A 20,796-nucleotide genomic window follows, 5' to 3' on the forward strand; every position below is an offset into this window, starting at 1 on the left:
ACACCAAGCCTAAAGATGCCTTTGTACAAACGCCTTACTGTGGGGCTCTACAGTTTATATATGTCAAAGTAAAATCTCAGTAGGGAAGCACCAGATATTGGGTTTTATCATCGTGTAGGGTTTTTACAGTCTACTTTGAAACATCCGGCATCTTGATACAATTACCCAAACCACTTAAAACTTCACAGAAATTTGGTTTATTTTCCTAAGGCCTATAAACATAATGTGGTTTATTTTTAACTTCATATCTCTGGTGTCTGGCTTGAGATTTCACTTCTGCAAGAAAAAAAAAAAAAAGTCAGAGAACAGACAATTTATTTATTCTGTGTGTCTGGTTTCATTTTTTCCCCCTTTAGGTTTGAGGAGGAAAGGAAGTTATTAGAAGGCTACATTTAAATAACACAAGTGAGTTAAAGATGGTTTGGAAGTAACTGTACAATGTGTAAGTGCCTGGCCAAAACTAGATGCTGCATACAACAAAGGTAATACATGCTACTGAGCCATGTTGCCATCATAATGATAAGAATAACAACAATAGTAGTGATAATATTTAAAAGGAAATATATAGTGATAATATTTAAAAGGAAAGCTCTGTCTTTGCAAAACAAATCTAAGTTAAACAATTATTTTCAAGTCATCATCCCTATTAATAACAAGGGTCAATCTTTGTTTAAAAACCTACTTGAGGGAAATCTTGAGCCAAAAACTTTTCAACAAATGGTAAAAATAACAAGTAAATGGTTACAGTATGTTAGAGGATGACTGACAGGTCCTGTGAGGCATGTGGGAGGATAAGGCGAGAAGGATTAGAAGAAGCAATAAGGCAGGGAGGAGAATCCTTTTGCCAAGATACAGATGAAGGCGAAGAAGGAAGTTCTCACCCACCCCAAAGCCAAAGCAAAGGCCTTGAAAGCTAAGAAGACAGAGCTGGAAGGCGTCCACAGCTACAAGAAAACAAAACACCCACCTTCTAGTGACCCTAACCCTGAAGCTCCAGAGGCAGCACAAATAATGCTGACAGGAACACACCCGGGAGAAGACACTTGACCACTATGCGGTTATCAAAACACCCAGATCACTGATCAGCCATGCAGAGAAGGGAAGACAGCAAGCTTGTGTTCTTTGTGGATGTCAAGGCCAACAACAACCTGACCAGACAGGCTGTTGAAACCCTATGGCACTGATGTGACCAAAGTCAATATTCTGATAAGGCCTGACAGAGAGAAGATGATGTATGTTTGCTTGGCTCCTGATTGTTGTGCAGTAGATGTTGCCAAGAAAATTGGGATCATCTATACTGAGTCCAGCTGTATAATTCTAAATATATACTTTTTTTCACCATAATACAGTAAGATGACAGTTCTGTGAGTGGAGATATAGCTCAGTGGTCGGGCTCTTGTTCAGAATACAAGGGTCCAGTTTCCCTTCCTGCCATTGTCAAACAATTAGGCAGTCTTGGTTGACTTCATTGAGAAAATTGTACTGAGTAAACTATTAGAAGGATCAAAAAGAGTGAAACCAATGATTGATTCCTGGGAAAGAGATCTAGAAAGAAGTGAGTACAGCAGGTGTGAAGACCGTGAAACAAAGATGTCTAACACGGACAAGGAAGAGCAAAGTCGCATGGCTATTAAAGGTAATTAAAGGGAACATGGTACAGAAGGAGGAGACCAGGGGGTTAAGTGAGGGCCAGAAGCCACTGTCTGTTACTCTGAGTAAACTTGGGAGCCCTAGTGGACTTAGTGGACTTTAGAAGCTACAGCCAAAGAGGAAGACGATGTTGAAAATAAATTAGAAGACATGAAGGGAGGGGAGGAGATGCCGATTCAGCAGACTGTCAGGCTGGGACCCAAGAGAAAAGCAATGTAGGCATGCCCGCGGAACTAACAACAGAAGCGGTAGAAAACTGTGGGGTTCTCAGTCTACCTTGAATATGGTGTTCTCAGAGTGCCTGAGAGGTTGGATCTGAGGTATGAACACATTCAGAGTCTGAGGCTTGAACACTGAAAAACCTAGTGTCCATTGCAGTGAAGATGGCTTTGAGCACAGCACATTGGAGTTCTGGAGAGGCAGGAGAGGAGACTGCAGCAAAAGTTGCAGCTTAGAGAAAGTAACCAAGGAGCTGAAGGGGTCTGCAACCCTATAGGTGGAACAACAGTATGAACTAACCAGTAACCCCATAGCTCGTATCTCTAGCTGCATATGTAGCAGAAGATGGCGTAGTCGGCCATCACTGGAAAGAGAGGCCCCTTGGTATTGCAAACTTTATATGCCCCAGTACAGGGGAATGCCAGGGCCAAGAAGTGGGAGTGGGTGGGTAGCGGAGGGTGGGGGGAAGGTATAGGGAACTTTCGGGATAGCATTTGAAATGTATGTAAAGAAAATATCTAATAATAAATAAATAAATAAATAAATAAATAAATAAATAAATAAATAAAAGTTGCAGCTTAAGACTGGGACAAGAAGATTCGAAGTGTCTACTACAAAACAAAGTGAGTATGTCTACTAAGCATACAGCTACAGAGTCACTAGTGGACGGACTGAGCATAGTGTGGAGGGGGCAGCAAAGGGGCTTCTTATCCCAGGCAGAACAGTCAGACGGTGTGAGCTTTCCCTACACCACTCAAAACAGTGTACAATTTAAGTTTCTGAGTTCTCTATTTCCAAGTCTCTTTCTCTTCTCTCTCTTCTCTTCTCTTCTCTTCTCTTCTCTTCTCTTCTCTTCTCTTCTCTTCTCTTCTCTTCTTTTCCTAGATCATTCTCATTTAGTAGTTTTAAGCTCTGGCTGACTTAGTGATCTGAATTCACACAGAATCTTAAACCAAAAAAACAAACGACAAAAAAAAATGTTTTCACTTGTTCTCTGACAGGTGTCTCCATATACTTTTACTTGAAACCTATTGCTAATTTAAAGAGATAAAAATTAATTATCATAAAAGAAGGAAATATGGGTATATTGAGCCTTTGGGACTACTGGGAGGTATCTATCTGAGCTATCCCTCCCATCAGCCTCATTACTGGAAATAATAATTATAGATATTCACCAAACACAATATTTCCTTCTTCCCTAAAGAACTAGGCATTCTATTCTACTGTCATATTATAAAATGATTCCTTTATACATTTATTTGCATCCTCCATTGGCTTTTCTAGGTAAATTTATTTATTACTAATTTATTTCAGCCAACACTAGTCATGCCTTAAAATAGTAAAAAAACAAAACAAAACAAAACAAAAAACCCAAAAAACTTCTGAAGTGTATTATTTCAAGAAAGCCGTGATTTTAAAAAAAATTTAAACACTTTTTCAGAGTCCACAAATTGCGTTTGCCAAGGTGTGTTTTCTCAGATCGGGGAGGAGATCTAGCCAAGTGAAATGCAGCACAGGAAAGGTAGACGTGCCTTATCCCTGCATCGGTGTCTCAAGGATGCTGCAGCGAACACAAGCTTGAAGCTTAAAACAAGAGACATTTATTCTTTCACTGTGTAAGAAGCTGGAAATCCAAAACTGAGGACTCCTCAGGCCATGTTTTCTCTGAAGGCCTTTGTCTGTCTTTGCATCTCCATGTCTGCTCTTGACATCATCCTCTGTCTGCAAATCTTCCTCCTCTAGCAAGAATAATAGCCACTGGATTTGCCACCCTAATGCATTATTATTTCCAAATAAGATCTCATTCACATTCAAGGGTGCCAAGGTAAGACCTCCGTAAAAGAATAACCGTAACAGCGAACTTCACTCATTCACTGGGATTCTTCCCTGAGCTCAGAATACCCATAGACATGGAAGATGCAAGAATGAACAAGATGGCGCAGTCCCTGCCCACCAAGAGCTCAGATCTTAGGTGGGAGACAGACACTTGCAGCTTAGAGTGGTGAGGAGAGGGCATAATTACCTGGGGCATTCAGGGAGGAAACACTTGACTCGCATGGAAATTTATGAAATTGCTTTCTGAAGTGTCATCTAAGGTAAGACCGAGATGAAAGTGTGGGAGGTGGAGGGAAGAGGCCTGCAAGCGGAAGGACGATTGCTGAAGCCCGGGTATCAGAGCCATGCCTCTATTTAGGGACTGCTGTAGTTTCTGGGTGGGGACAGTCATTATCACAAGAGACAAGGCTGAACATTGGACAGTGGGTAGGTCACTGGGGACTTGCTACAGATAAGATTTTGTCCTATAGATCAGCAGTCCTCTGATGTACTCTGAGGTCATTTGTCATATAGCAAGACAAACAAAGGAATAAGCCACCATCTGCAATGAAGCAAACTTCATTTATTCACCGAAATCCTTCTCTGAGTTCGGCATACTTGGAGACACTGAAAGGTGCAGGAGTCAACTTTGCAAGTCATTGATTTTACACATAAATTAGATCAGATTCTGTGATATGGCTGGCTAAATTACCATCATTTTCCTTACTTAATTTACCATGGTGGAAAAAGGAAGGGGAGTTGGGAGAGAGGCCAGCAGTTGAGAGCCATTGCTGTCCAAGCTTGAAGACCTCCATTCAGACTCCCAGCATTCACATGAAAAAGCCAAGCATTGTCACTCATGCCTGCAACCTCAATACTGTGGGAGCAGGACTCTGGTTTGCTGGTTTGCCAGCTTTGGCAAAAATTGGCAAGCTCCAGGTTCCATGAGAGATTTTTCCTCAAGAGAATTAGACAGAAAGCAATAGTGGAGGACATCTGAAGACCCATCATTCTCCTCTAGCCTCTAAAGACCCGAGAGGTGCACACACACACACACACACACACACACACACACAATTTTTAAAAAAGAGAGTGAGTTGGAACCCATAATTTTTCTCCTGAAGATGAGTGTCCTCCTTTAGACGTGAGTCGCAAGGACAAGGTGGAGAAGCAAGCTCTGGGCAACGAGATGTTGCTGACAATGTCTAATTAAAGGAGGACAGTAATTAAATCACTTGATTGACTATTGAAATGTGGGTTGGGGAGAGTTGAACCAAAAAAAGTGAAGGGTTCTGCTTACAGCCAAAGTAAAATGTAATGGTAGCCTAAAATCAAATAATGCAGTGGAGATAGAATGTGTTAAACATGTCAATGTTTGACTGAATGTGGGAAGGAATATTGGTAAAATTAGAAATAATGAGTCAATACAAGCTTACCCCAATCATCAGTTCTTTGTTTATCCAGTTAAGTGTCGTACTTTTTTCCACGCCGAATATCTTAAAGAGTACACTGAGATGAAACCCTGCGGACTTCTGACTTGGACATGTACACAGACCTAGGGACACCTCTCAGCTACGCAGAACAGGCAGAGTACAGAACAACCCCAGCCTGTGTATGCACAGCTGGGTCTTTATCAGATGCAAAGTCAAATATGAAGCCAGATGCAAGAGACACAATGGCCAAAGGACACAGCAAGCCCAGGGGTGACTGGAGCAACTGGTCCAATCAAGTGGCAACTTGTTTAGAGAGATGTAAGCATCCCGGCTGCTCTCCCAGAGTGAGGCCAGCAGTCAGGCAGATGGGAGGTTTTGTGTAGACAACTGTCTATGAACATCAATGGACTGGTTTACAGATCCAGAACAGTGACGCAGGGAGGAGACTAGCACGTGTCACACGGGGTCAGGTCCCAGGATGAATTAGGATCAGTGTCTAGTCCTAAAAGAAGACTATGTCTTTGGACAGGAAGCCCAGTGAAGACACCCAGATCAGTATGTTAGGTCAATAGTGAGGGATGATGTCACTTTGAGAAACAAATATCAGAGCATGTTGCTAGATCATAGAATCCACAATCTGAACAGATGACTGGCTCCGAGTCCCAGCAGTGGCCCTGAGATAGTAAATCTACTTCCAGCCTGAATTTGTTTGAAGTTAGAAACCTTGCTGAATTGGGGCAACTGTATCAGTGAGCCTAAAACTGAGTATCAAAAGGAGGTGGAAACTGAGTCAGGACAATAAATTTGAGTTATTCCATGTTGAGTTTCCCATGATCATGCCATACTCATGAGAAAGAAGTGGCTACCACAGACTTGTCCACATGGAAATCTAAGAAACAGCTTGTCATTCGATGAATACTTCCTGGGCATCTACTATATCCATAGTTCCACTCTGGGGCACTAAAAGATGCAAAGAGCTGGAGCGATGGCTCAGTAAGTAAAAGCACTTGCTGTACAAGCATGAAGATCAGAGTTCAAACCCCAGCACCCACATAAAAGCCGGAAGGCATGGTCACACATGCACCCGGAACCCTTGTGTTGCAGGGGACAGAGACAGGAGAACTGCCGGGCTTGCTGGCTGCCAGCCTAGCTCCAGGTTCTACTTAGAGAACCCTTTTCAAGGGATTAAGGTAGAGAGTGATAGAGCAGGACACATGTCTGCACACAACACAATAGATGTACAGACATAAAAAAAACTATAGCTCAGTAGCCTATACTAGAGCAAGCAGAATACAAGATACCCAAAATTCACCAAGCAAAAAGTCCTAGTCAAATGCCGGAGAGGGCAAGAAAAATGAAGAACAGAAAAGGTTCATAGGGCTCTTAGGAAGACTGACTCTTTACCTGGACAGCCCAACTTTACCACCTCTTGTAGTGGCAGCTACCTCCAACTCCAGGCATGCAAGCATGTTATTCACATTTCCAGCAACAGTCTTGGGTGCTGTGGTCTTATAAGGAGAGGGCCCAACATTCCATATGCCCCAGGACAGCAAAGCTCTGGTTCTAAGTAAGTAACCATAACCCTATCTCCCAACCTGTTGAGCTTCAACTTTACTCCCCATAAAATAAAGACAAAGATTCCACACACCCCAACGGGCTCTTTTAAGGATTAAGCGAAGCAATGTGAACAGATTTCGTAAACGTCGGAGAGCTGAACAAAGTATTTGTTGTCGTAATGGTGTCCCAACTTGAGGTTAAACCAGGGTTCAGCTCTGCCTGGGTTATGTTTGATGAGGTGGTATGTGGCTTCTGGGAGTCATTTCCAGGGAGGATGGAGAAATGGTTTGCTCACATGATGCGGAAAGAGGAAAGTCCCAGAAGCAGCAAGAAGGAGGTCTCAGATGTCTGTTCCCAGACCATTTGCACAGTTATGCGGAGCTAAGGAATTGCTTTTAGAAAAGAGTCTCTCCAGTGCTGCTTGCCCAGAGTCACACTAGCAGGCAGACGGAGGAATGAGGGATAATGTCTCGGCACAATATAAACTCCAAACCAGAGGAACTGGAGAAAGAGTTCCTCCTGGGGAAAAGGATTATATGTTCTCTACATATGTCCGCATATGTAGCAGAGGATGGCCTTGTTGGTCATCAATGGGAGGAGAGGCCCTTGGTCCTGTGAAGGCTCTATGCCCCACTGTAGGGGAATGCCAGGGCCAGGAAGTGGGAGTGGGTGGGTTGGTGAGCAGGGGGATAAAGGGGGTAGGGGGCTTTGGGAGGGGAAACCAGGAAATGGAATAACATTTGATCTGCAATGTTCAGGTATCGTGTAAGATATATTCTGCCTTTCACCCTCCAGCTATGGGGGTGACATCACCCATGTGGAGGAAGGGAGAGATGATCAAGGCAATGTCTGTGTGTGATTGGGGAACACTCTCCTAGGGATGAATTCATGATTGGTCATCTCCTTGAAGGTGACCCGGACAGCGACACCCTGAAGTGGGTAGACCCTGGAGAAGCTCGAGTCACGTTGATGTTACAGTGAACGAGTGGTAGATGCCGTGTGAGTTCAGACACCATTACCTGCACATTACTATTACAATAGATGAGTGCAGACCCCGTGTGATTCAAACACCATTAGCTGCTCTCTTCCAATCACATCAACTGTTCTGTGTTTTAGGAGTCTGAGGAAGCAGATGTGTTATCAGCAAGGCTAGAAGCCCCTGCTTTTTACCAAGATCATTCAAAAGTGAACCAAGGCTCTGGAAAGCACCTGGCATTGGAATTTGCTGCCAATCAGTTCAGCTCTGATTAGCTGCAGTGGCCAGGAAACACCTCCTCTCTTGGAACTCAACTCGGTGTTTTCCAAGCCTGGGAGTGAAGGGAAGGCCAAGAGGAAGGGTGTAGAAAATTGTGACATACAAGTTACACTGTACAGTGAGAAAATAGGGGTGAGCGAAGACTATACAACAGGAACGAGTAAATCGCTCCATTAATTAAAAATGTGGGTGGGAGTGTGCCAGAGAGCAAAGCACCCCACCCCCCTCCTGTGGAGCTATGACAGAAGGCCTGGCATAAAGGAGAGGCTGGGGACTTTGGACTCTCTCTTTTCCTGCAGCCCACTCCCTTTAAGCCTGGAATTCTGTCTGGCCCGAGCATCTTGAGAAGAGCATCAGACATGCCCCTCATGAGATCCACCACCAGACTCCTACATTCACACAAGGAACAAGAGTAAACAGTTGGTGGAGGCCTGCCAACACAGCTCTCTGGCGCTATAGTACTTCCTGAGGCCGAAGGCTGGCTCTTGCCAGACAAGGTGGAGCCCAGTAAACAACAGGGGTCTCCTTAGCAATTTGGAAAGTCTGCATACAAGCTAGCTCACAGGCTATTCTGAATCATCCTGCAGTGTCCTGAGCCCCAGTGGATGCCCAAGCCCAGCCCTGTCCAGCAAATCCTGTCTCCAGCTGAGTCTGAGGCCCACTCGTCCCACTCGTTTCCAAGAAAAGAGAAGTGGCCCATGATAGGTTGGATAGGAGGGCAGTGGACTCATGGATCCCAAAACGGGTAGCGAGTGGGCCGCTGGTGGGGGAGGGGACATGAGTGTGTGGGGACTGGCTTTTCTTAAAATGGAGTTGTCCTTGCACGGCTTCAAGGAGTAAGTAGCTCCCCAAGTGGGAAAGGAAGAAGAGAGGAACACCTGACTTTTGTCAGAGCTTGGAGTATCCAAAGCAGGGTATTGAGGGCACTTCATGGAGGGAGAACAACAGAAAGTCCAAAGTCTCAGAAGTGTGGAAGTGTTTGATCTGTTTCAAAGGCGAGTTCTGTATAAATAATGTGCTGTGCTCGGTGGGAGTTGTCAAACAGCAAGTCCTGGAAGGGAAATAAGAACTGAAAGGGCCTCAAAAATGTTATATATATATGTTTACGCAGAGTCGGTTTGTTATTATTGGCTGTGGTGGTGAAGAGCCTGCGGAGTTTCAGTTTTATTCTTTTCATGTTATATTTTCTCCCCACCCCCCAAACAGAAAGGAAAGAGGGCTGTGGGTGGGTCTAAACACAGCTTAGGAAGAGCACCCTTGAGGACCTGGGGAGGAGGCTCTCTGGGCAAGGTGCTTGCCACACAAGCATGAGTACGGATTCCCTGCAACCACAACCATATAACAAGTGAGGCAGAGCAGCGCACATCTATGCACTCAGAGCATGGTGGGGGCAGGAGACTACTCAATGCTAAGGGGTTTCAGGTTAGCCAGTCTAACCAGTCAATGAGTTCACTGAGAGACCCTGTCTTAAAAATAAAGAAAAACAAATGAATGAATAAATGAGGTGCTCAGGAATAGGGAAAGAGATTCAAAGGGCGAAGACACAACCTTTGATCAAAGGGCAAAGACACAGCCTTTGATCTTGACATGTACACCCATGGGCAGGCACATCTGCATACACACACGTCTAAACACACACGCGCACGCACGCGCACACACACACACACACACACACTCAGGCTCGCACGCAGGCGTATGCATGTGATTCTGTGCAAGCATTGTGACCCACTCTGCAGAGGTATGAGGTAACCAGATGTTAGTCATCATGTGCTTAGTTAGGTAGGAGACTCTAGGCGACTCACGTGCTTCAGGTTTCCCACGCCACCACCTACAGATGTGGGTCAAGCTTGTGGGATTAGCACTCTCAGGGCATGAGATGGGAAGCTGCCAATATCAAGCAAAGAGGCACTGCAGTCAATGTGAGCACATTTCTCTGTCCACTCGGAGCCTCCAAAATTTGACAGTGGGCACTAAACAGCCTGGCTGTGCCCCAAGCACTAACACAAGAGGGGAAAGGACAGGTGGTGAAGTGCTCACAAAGGCTGGGGTGGCAGGGACTGGGTGTGTTTGCTCCCACAATGAATGAGTTTTTATTACTAGAAAATTAAATCCTACTGAGCAAATGCCAGGAAAATGATTAGGGGCTCAGTTTAGATGGAGAGGCCTGGCTGGGCACTACTGAACAGGGAGCTAACCATCGTGGGCCCCACTCTCTGTGCATATCACGTTTAGGGTGACTGCCCAAAGCCCACGCCAGGCCCCTCAATGCCAGTTTTGCAGAATTCCAGTTAAGCTCTGGTCTTTTGTTTCAGCTAAAAGGATTGTCTGTGTAGACGGAGGGATGAAAGGTTCCTGCTTGCACAATAGCCAATGCCTTGGAGGGCGATGGAGGAACACAGCCTGTGAGGTGCCAGGCACTACAGAAACGCTGTTTTCTTCTGCTTCTCAGGCTCCCAGGCCTGACCCAGGAAAGGCCTGCCATGGTGGAGGGGCACGGGCTGTGGGACAGGCTGGTTTGGGATTTGGACAGGCCTGAGTTGAAGCTCATGTTCTGTAGCCCAGGAAATTGTGACAAGAGTTTAACGTCACTGAGTCCTAACATCATCAACAATTAAGGGGAGACGATAAAGCATAAGGTTATTATGGGAACGAAAGGACACCAGACACACACACACACACACACACACACACAGATGCACACGCACACAAGAGAGAGAGACAGAGAGACACAAAGAAACACACAGAGAGAGGCAGAGAGAGACAGAGAGACAGAGAAACATACTTCATAGATGATATTCTTTTCCTCTTTTTTCTCCAATACCTTCTAAACACAGCAATTGTATTGCTGAGAGACAAGCATAAGATTAAAGGCTGGAAGATTAATCGTTTAGTCCTGATCCAACTAGTAATATGCTGTGTGATTTGGGGCAAGTCACTCAGCGTCTCTGGACTTTGCTTCCCAGCACTAGAAAATGGGAGTGGTGAGTTGAATCATGCCTAAAGGCACTGTCCAGCTCTTAGTGTTGACATCCACTGAGCAGCTACTCTGAAGCGGTTTGCATGTGCCGGCCAGATTGCTCAGCAATGCTCGGGTGTCACCTGATCCAGAATTACCCTATTTTACTAGTGAGGAAAAAAGAAATGTAGAACGGCATGCCAGATTGCACAACTAATAAAAACATTTTTTTTTTTGAAAACTAATTGATGTGAAGCCCCAGGGCTTCTAGGTTATTTATCAAACAGGTAAAACTCAAACCTCTCTCCACAGGTTCTAAGCCTGTGGAGATCTAAACAGCTGCCGAGTTCAGGAACTCTATTGGGGTTTCAGGCCTGAGGAATACTTACCATTGTGCATCAGTGCAAAGTGGCCTCTGCAGGAGACAGAATCTCATTTCAGGGTGTTGCGAAGGGGATACCAAATGGCCATTCCTGAGGCTTTCAATCAGGGTGAGAAAGGGGGCTATGCTGGAGGCTCGGGAGTCAGGCAGACAGGCATGCACTGCCAAGCACAGATTTACCCAGAGAGGCAAGCTATGTGGATCGCACCACTATGGAGGAAGTGGAGGAGAATGGCTGTTAGCCCTGGGAACACAGGCCCACGTCTGGCTGGTGTTTATTGGGCTCTGGAAGCAATATCAACGAGTAGCACTCATTGACATGGAGCCAAGAGCTGCGCTACTTAGCAGTTGTTTAGCTGTATACCAGTTGTCTGCTTATAGCAAATCGCCCCAAAACTCAACAGGTCGAAATAACATAGGTGTACTATTTCACAGTGTGTGGCTTCTCTAGGCTTGTATAGTCATATCTTCAGCTCCACATGATGGTAGCTGAGCTCACTCACATGATTGCTGCATTTAGTTGAGAGTTCAGTTTGGGCTATGACATGAAGGGGACTTCATTCCAACATCTGGCAGTTGGTCTTGTCTCTCAGCTGGGACACATCAGTTTTCTGCCACGTGGCCTCCAGTCTCCATGTGGACAGCAGGACATCCTGACATGGAAGGCAGCTTCTAAGAGGGGAACATGGGAATCAGGCCAGCAACCAAAGATTCAACCATTTCTTTGCGCTACTGATGAACAGCTTGAAACTAAAATTTAGAGCGAAACAAGACAACTGACAGTTCTAAACCGTGAAAGGCTAAAGTTGAAGTTAAAAGGTCTAAAATGTTGGTGAAAGAAGTAAGCAAATGAGTATACCATGTTCAAATATTGGAAGAAAATATTAATAACATAACAATTCTCCCCAGACTGATCTGTAGACTTATGGACATCCCAATATTATCAAGAGAACAAGTCTCATAGATATTTACAAGCCTATTCTGAAAAAAAAAAAAGTACGAAAAATATCCAAACTAACTTTGAGTTGGTGCTGAAATGAATGCGTAAATGAACTCTGATAATCCACAGACACAATACTAAACAATAAAAAATGAGCCAGAGTCCGAAATGCATAATAACATGAGTGATTCTCAATGGCTCTCATTCTAAATGAAAAGAGACAGACTAATTTATATACTATATGACTCTATTTGCCATGCTTTCATAGGCAAAAATGAAATCAATACCATGTAACTCTGGGTATAGAGAAGAGAGGAACAGAACAGATCTCTACACGTGTCCAAATGATTCTGACAAGGGTGCAAAGGCAGGGAAAAAACCCAGAGCTTCTGACAAATGAAAATGCACATTTTTTAAAAGTGAACTTTGACCTATGACTTTTACTCTTTATACAAAATTTTTTAAAATGTCCTTTATACTCAAAATAAAAGAGTGAAATTGCAAAGTTCTTAGATAAGACAAAGGAGAAAAGATTTGTGACTCTGAACTATGCGAAAAGTTTTTAATACAACGAAAACACATGAGAGACAAACATTAAGTTGGGTTTTAAGTTTTGTTTGCTCTGTTAAAGACATACTGTTCTTGGAAGGAAAACCTATAGTGGCACAGGATAAGTCCGCTGTTTCTAGGTTATGGGCTGGCAGAGGGTTTGACTACATCAAAGGTGTATTAAGGAAATCAGACAGTCATTTATATTCTGGTTGTGTTTGTAGGTAAGCAACTGTACTTGGTATCCAAATTACAAATCTACACACAGAAAACATACATGTTTATGTTTTATAGTATAGTCATATAGCATACAAATTAGTCTGTCTTTTTCATTTAGAATGAGTGCGTTGAGAATCACTCACGTTGTTATGTCATGTATTGAAATTTAACTCCATAGCAAATAAAAATCCAAACGTGGCTACATGAGACTCCTCAGAAACACACACACACACTCACATGAGAGAGAGACTTAAAAATAAATGGCAAAAGTCAACAACAAAAAGTTAGTTAATAGTCCTTCAAATCTGATATTGTATTATTCTGATAGGTTGAATAATATTCAACCTACCCATTAATTGAAAACTAACAAATTCTATATATACATATATATGTATATACATGTGTGTGTATATATTTATGTATATATATGCATATACATGTATATGTGTGTGTGTATATATATATATACTTTGTAAACAATGTAGGCATAAAAAATGGGTGCACTCTAAGGCAGTGGGTGAGATAGCGGTGGGTGGGACGGCAATGGGTGGGACAGCGACAGCAGTGGGTGGGACAGCAGAGGGTGGGACAGCAGTGGGTGGGACAGCAGAGGGTGGGACAGCAGTGGGTGGGACAGCAGAGGGTGGGACAGCAGTGGGTGGGACAGCCCTTTTGGAAAGCAACATGGTGCTGTGTCTCTAAAGCCTTAAGTGCTCTTACCCTTTAGAAAAAGAAAGCCATTTGAATGAGCCAATTCTCATGAAATAATCAGAGATGCTGATGAGGGTCATTATCTTTTCTGCACAGCCATGCTGTCTCCCTCGTCACCAGGGTGGACGTGCAGTGGGTCCAAAATAAATGCTAGCAACTATCTTGGTGGCTCTGACTTTCATAAAACATCTGCTTCCATTCAGGGCCTTGGTAAAGAGAAGTTTCTGCCTCCTGGGCTTGCTTGATCAGGGAGGGTACCTTCTGTGTCACTGTATTAAGGGACCAGCCTACACTCACTGTGAATGACAAAATGACAGTTACACCCCTGTGTTAGCAAGTGGCACTTGTCACATCAGTGGAGAAAAGCAGAGATTCTCGGCCATACTGAGTGCTTCGTGGAAGCCAGACAAGGGAGACCAGATGGAAGGGCAATCAGAGAAGGAAGGGCTTCAGCTCCAGAGAATGCCGGAAACTCGGGATGAGACGCCTCTCTGCCTGAGCCCAGGCTGTGAAGAAAGAGTCAAGACAAAAGCTGACTTCAGGGAAAAAAGCCAAGCATTCCAGAAGATCCTCAGCTTGGCTCAGCACTCAGGAGAGAAAAGAACCTGCTTGCTCTTGAGACAGAGAGAAGAACCTCTAGGTGCTTAGCTTTTGAAGCATGGCAGAAAAATGGACTTGAAAATGAGAGAGAAGCAGCAACATGAGACACATCCCACCCACCAGGGATAACTAGTCACAGAAATGTTTCTGAATCTTGGCTACTGTTGCATTTATCACTTGGTCCACATTATGGTGTGGGTGCTCACCATCTCTTCCCAAACCTGGCTGTTAACCCAACTGCCTTTGTGATAGCTGTGGGACCCTAGAAGTCCTTTCTGTTCTAATACCTGAGCTCACTCTACTGGCCCAGACCCCTTCAACTCCGTGCCCTCTACCACCTGCACATTCCCACTCACATCCTCAGGTGTTACAATACCATGGGCTTGGTTGATAGGACTAAGTTACTAAGCAAACAGGGACCAGTTCCATAATAGCGAGCTCAGAACATAGCTCTGTTGGTAACCTGCTCACCTCACAAGCATGAGGGCCTGAGGACAATGCCCAGGATCCATGTAATAATTCCAACAGTGATGATACACACTTGTAATTTCCGTGCTGAGGAAGCAGAGACACTTGGAATGTTGGGCCTTGCTGGCCAGCCAGCTCATCCTAATTGATGAACTCAAATCTACCAAAAGACTTTGTCTCAAAGGAAATGCATGGCACTTGTGAGATTATAGTCAAGGTTGTTCTGTGATACACACACTTGTAAATTTGTGTACACACAGACACACACATACATACACACATACTTTAAAGAAGGAACAAATGAAAGGAGGAAGGATAGAAGGGAGAGAGGGGAAGGGGAGAGAGAGAGAAGATACATAGAGGGAGGAAGGGAGGGAGGGAGGGAGGGAGGGAGGGAGGGAGGGAGGGAGGGAGGGGGAAGGGAAGAAGGAAGAGTCTCTTTGGGATGGAGAACACATGATTATGCATACTGACCCATAAGACCACAGGGACCACTGTTAGCAAAAATAGAGTGAGCACACGATGAACTGTAGGCACTGTGCCAAGGGCTCTACGTGCTTACAGATTATTGCAAATTTACCCACACAGCAACTCTAGAAACAAGTACTGGTATTACCATGATTAGCATGCCAGTTTTACGCATGAGAAATTGAACACTTGAAAGACTAAGTAATGTTCCTGCAATAATGGAATTAAAAAGCGAACCAAAGACACAGCTTTGAGCTCGCTTATTTAGCAAGGACTGTATTAATGTGATACCTGCCATGTACCATCTAGTGCTGAGTGAGACATAGGCAATGAGCTCTAGCAGGGAATAGGACCAATCAGGCTCTGTTCCCAAGACCCGTGTCTAGAGGAGATAAACCACAGATCTCTGCAGCTGCCCCAGTTAGCTATGAAGCCAAGAGTCAGTTCACATTTCCTACCCCAAAGACCAGGGACAGAACCACAGTATGTCCCCCCACTCGGTCACTGGAAATGGCCCTTCCGCAAGTGTCATGGTATTAAGAAAGTTCATGTCTGAGCTCAAGCTGCATATCTGTATAGCCAAGTGTTGATGTTACATAGATAGATGTTGTGCCTAGCTGTTGAGGCTATGAGTTGAAGTCCAGGTCCATGGAACTTCAGAACTCTAAAAAGCCTAGTCCCAACACTCTCAGTAAGACTGCTGTTACCACCCACCTATCCCTGCTCACTGTTTCCATTATTTAATTCTTCCTAAGTCATATAGCACTTGTTTACTTTGTCTGTGGTTTAGATGGTTTCTTAGTCTCAAAATCCCCTCGAGGGCACAGACTCTTTTATGTGTTTCAAGCGTGACCTCAATGGCTAGACAGAGGCAGACACACAGTGTAAATCAGAGAAGTGAATATTCTATACAGCTTAGAAAAGTGGTGCCAACTAGACAGGAGTAAAGGATAGTGAAAAAGAAACTGAGGCAGGAACTACGTTCCCAACAAGCAGATCAGTCCCCAAGAAGCACTCTGCAAGAACTAGAGAAGGCCAAAAAAAAAGACCACATACATTAGCCGGGCAGTGGTGGCGGCACATGCCTTTAATCCCAGAACTTGGGAGGTAGAGGCAGGTGGATTTCTGAGTTTGAGGCCAGCCTGGTCTACAGAGTGAGTTCCAAGACAGCCAGGGCTACACAGAGAAACCCTGTCTTGAAAAACCAAAAAAAAAAAAAAAAAAAAAAAGAACTAGAGGAGGGTGACCAAGCAAGTCACACCTTAAAAAAAATAACTAGAAAAACAGAAGCCCCTGCAGGAGGTAATGTATCTATTCTTCTCAGAGCTCAGAATATCTAAGAGCCAGGAATCTAGGGTGGGTCAGGAAGTTTATGACTGTCTGTCCTGCAAGGAGTCCAGCGAGCCTGCTGGGTCAGTTGAGAGTCAGGGGTTGGGGATCAAAGCAAGCAAAGGCTAACTAACATCCAGGAAGTCTGAGAGAGGAAGATAATGGCACCCACCCACCCCATCACAGAGAAGTGTCTCATCCTGAGACAGAGGTGGTGGGAAGTGAGCTTTCTTTCATGTTTTCGTCCAGGAGGTCTGCAGTCCTTAGGAACGTGGGAATGTGCCTCTTCCCATCTCCAGGCAATGGCTCGAAGTAGGTCATGGCAAAAGTATTTATGCCATGAAAACTGGAGATGGCTATAAATCAGAGACCATTTACTAAGTTGTCTGAATATTGGTTGGTTAGTATTTACCAGCACATGTCTGGTAGAGTTTGACTGTAAATCTAAGACTGTCTATCTAGAGAAAGGGGTAGGAACTGGATATAGGGACTGAGTCTAAGGCAAACTCATGGAAAGAAGCCTGCTCCCTAGGCTAAAGATGGGCTCTGAAGATGGAGCAAAAGAAAAACTTACTAAGCCCTGGACATTTTCTGCACACAGTAGAATTTATATAGGTATCAGTCTTTCAAACACTAAGCCAGGGACCCATCACTCTACTTACTAAAAAGGGATCTATCTATCATGTGCAGGGCTGGCAGCTAGACCACAGAAATGACAAGAGAGCCCTCTTCCCACACCAGTGGAGTCCACTGCTTTTTTTTTTTCTTCAAGTCATTCATAACGTTGTTACTTCTTTCTTTTTTTTTTTTACGTATTTTCCTCAATTACATTTCCAATGCTATCCCAAAAGTCCCCCATACCCTCCCCCACCCCACTCCCCTACCCACCCATTCCCATTTTTTGGCCCTGGCGTTCCCCTGTACTGGGGCATATAAAGTTTGCCTGACCAATGGGCCTCTCTTTCCAGTGATGGCCGACTAGGCCATCTTTTGATACATACGCAGCTAGAGTCAAGAGCTCTGGGGTACTGGTTAGTTCATAATGTTATTCCACCGATAGGGTTGCAGATCTCTTTAGCTCCTTGGATACTTTCTCTAGCTCCTCCATTGGGGGCCCTGTGATCCATCCAATAGCTGACTGTGAGCATCCACTTCTGTGTTTGTTAGGCCCCGGCCTAGTCTCACAAGGGACAGCTATATCACGGTCCTTGAAACAAAGGCTTGCTAGTGTATGCAATGGTGTTATCGTTTGGAGGCTAATTATGGGATGGATCCCTGGATATGGCAGTCTCTAGATGGTCCATCCTTTTGTCTCAGCTCCAACTTTGTCTCTGTAACTCCTTCCATGGGTGATTGTTTCCAGTTCTAAGAAGGAGCTAAGTGTCCACACTTTGGTCTTCGTTCTTCAGTTTCATGTGTTTTGCATCTTTTACCTTATATCTCGCTATACTAAGTTTCTGGGCTAATATCCACTTATCAGTGAGTACATTTCATTTGAGTTCTTTTGTGATTGGGTTACCTCACTCAGGATGATGCCCTCCAGGTCCAACCATTTGCCTAGGAATTTTGTAAATTCATTCTTTTTAATAGCTGAGTAGTACTCCATTGTGTAAATGTATCACATTTTTTGTATCCATTCCTCTGTTGAGGGGCATCTGGGTTCTTTCCAGCTTCTGGCTATTATAAATAAGGCTGCTATGAACATAGTGGAGCATGTGTCCTTCTTACCAGTTGGGGCATCTTCTGGATATATGCCCAGGAGAGGTATTGGTGGATCCTCCGGTAGTACTATGTCCAATTTTCTGAGGAACCGCCAGACTGATTTCCAGAGTGGTTGTACAAGCTTGCAATCCCTGCTTTTTATAGGAGTCCAACAAATTATAGCCTGAGAGCCAAACAGACCTTGTGGCCATTCTAGTTAAATTCCTCAAGCTAGGTGGGTTTTCATATTGTAAAACTACTTCTTAGTTTCTTTGACATGTTCACACTTGTATAAAGAGTTTTGCTTTTGCTTTGGTTTGGTTTAGGTTGTTTTTTTTACCACACTCACCCCATCCTGCTCCTTACCCCTTCTCCATCCATCAGGAAACCCTCTCCCTAACTTGCTCCTTTCAGACCTTTCATGTTTCTTTTAGTTTTTCATATTTTTAAAGAATTCTAAAAGCGTAAGGAAGAGAAAGAAGAGGAGGAGAAGGAAGAGATCGAGGAAGGCAAATGACAGTCTAGAGCAGGCTGCAAAGTGTAAGCCATGTGGTATCTGGACATTAAAAAGAAAGTTTGCCAACTCTTTGTCTAGCAAACTAGACCTTATAAAGAAAGACACAGTTAGGCTTGGTGGCTAACACTGTTAATCCCAGCACTCTGAAGATAGAGGCAGACAGATCTCTGAGTTTGAGGCCAGCCTACACTACAAAGCCAGGGCTATGTAGAGAGATCCTATCTCAAACAAACAAAACCACACACACACACACACATGCACAAACACCTTCTTCATTTATAGCCATATCAACTGACCAACAAAAGGGAAATTTCAGTCCAGACTAAGGAAAATCTGAATGTAGGTGAGGGAAGGTTAATATTTGCCAAGGAACAAGACTGCTAGTTTCTGGGTTAAGCTCACAATTACCAATCAGAAGTACACATTATTGAAATTTGTCTGGTGGGCTCTGAGAAAACTGACCCCATGTAGGTCTAAGTTTGGACCAGGAACACAGAAGGGAAAATGGGACATTTCTGGTGTCAGTTTGAAAGTAGAGATCAATAAATAACAAGAACAAGCATTTCTAGGATGCCTGCCCTGTACCACATGCTGCTCAAAGCACTATAGGTGGGTACACATGTCAACACATTTCCTCCTCAGCCTCAAGATGGTGGTCCTGGCCAGTACGCCCTCGTAATGGATAAGAAAGAAAGGCTGGAGATTGTTATGAGTGTGAGGCAGTCTGGGCTACTTAGTAAGTTCCAGGCCAGTCTGAGCCTATCTCAGAAATTCAACAAGAAAAACAAACAAACAAACAAACAAAAACTAGTCTGAGTTTAGGAGCCATGCTCTTAACCTTTACGCTCTCAGATTCTCTGTGTGCATTTCTCTCTCTGCCTCTCTCTCTGCACACCATCCTTGCTCCCATTCCCTTCTCTCTCAGGCTGGAGAGAAGGAAAACAGACATCAAAAGGGGACAGGGAAGGGTGTGGTGAGGCTACATCTGCGTCCAAAGGAAGGACAGAGGAAAACCAGGTTCAGACCTCAGTCAGACAGGTGAGGAATGCTCCCCAACCAAGCATGTGAGTGCTCCTCCCCCAACCACAAGACAAATGTGTCTGAACTGCCTTTGCAACAGACTCTCTGCTTGATGCTACAGGTTTGAAGATGAACCAGACCCTATCCAGGGAGAAGAAAACAGACCATGCTAATAAGACCTACAGAGTTCTGTCTGGAATAAGTGGAGAGAATAGCCCCACCCTGAAGGGGACTGACCTGTTGAATTTGGGGCTGTGTGCCAGGAAGGGATGCAGAGTCTGGCATCACTGGGATGGAACACTCTCTGGATAGCAACAAAAAGAAATTGCTCAAAAGAAAGCCCAGTGGATCCCTGGAGAGTCCAGCACACTGTGCAAAAGGCTTAGTGGGCGGGGATCCTAAATGGAATGCAAGCTTCTGGTAGCAAAGGCAATGGCTAGCAGCTGGAGAACTCCGAGCAAACCTGCAGAAGGGAGGCAGAAATAGAGCAGAGGACAGGGTTGCTGGGCCCTGGGCGTGGCCTTCCACGATCTCTGCCTCATCTTATTTGGCACACTCTCTACCTGCTTCAGGAAAGTACAGTTCACAGACCTGGGTTCCCCCTGGTGCTGGAAAAGAGCTCTCCAGTGCTGAGCATTTTAGGCAAGGCTCCCCACCAAGCCCCTAACCTGTATAGGTGAGTTCATGTCTTCCTCTAAAAGAACCGAGGAGGGGTCACACTCTTTCTTCCGCTTCTCCCAGAAACCTTCCATCTACAGCTTTAGGTTGCCAGGGGACCTGCTGACCTTGGTGGTGACTACACTCTTCTGCCTCTGGGAGATGAACTGACTCAGCAAACCCTTGAGGCCAAGATGAGGAGTTCAAATGTCAGCATTGCTCGGCAGAGCTGAGAAACATCAATGTTGTCTCTATAAAGCTGGAGGTACCAGGGTTAGCAAAGCAGGAACATGTGACAGTTTTCAGTGTCACAAGCTAGTCCAACAGTTATCAGCTCCCTCCCCAGAGAT

General features: G+C 44.6%; 1 long non-coding RNA gene across 1 annotated transcript; it reads right to left on the reverse strand.

Moving 5' to 3' along the window:
• Positions 1-201: 201 nt before the first annotated feature.
• On the reverse strand, positions 202-20,146 carry Gm52737. Its single transcript, XR_003955410.1, has 3 exons — positions 20,027-20,146; positions 11,275-11,939; positions 202-276 (listed from the first exon to the last, which is right to left on the reverse strand). It is a non-coding gene; the product is annotated as a predicted gene, 52737 (long non-coding RNA).
• Between the last annotated feature and the right edge of the window lie 650 nt (positions 20,147-20,796).

This window comes from Mus musculus, chromosome 4, assembly GCF_000001635.26.
Source record: "Mus musculus strain C57BL/6J chromosome 4, GRCm38.p6 C57BL/6J".
NCBI lineage: Eukaryota > Metazoa > Chordata > Mammalia > Rodentia > Muridae > Mus > Mus musculus.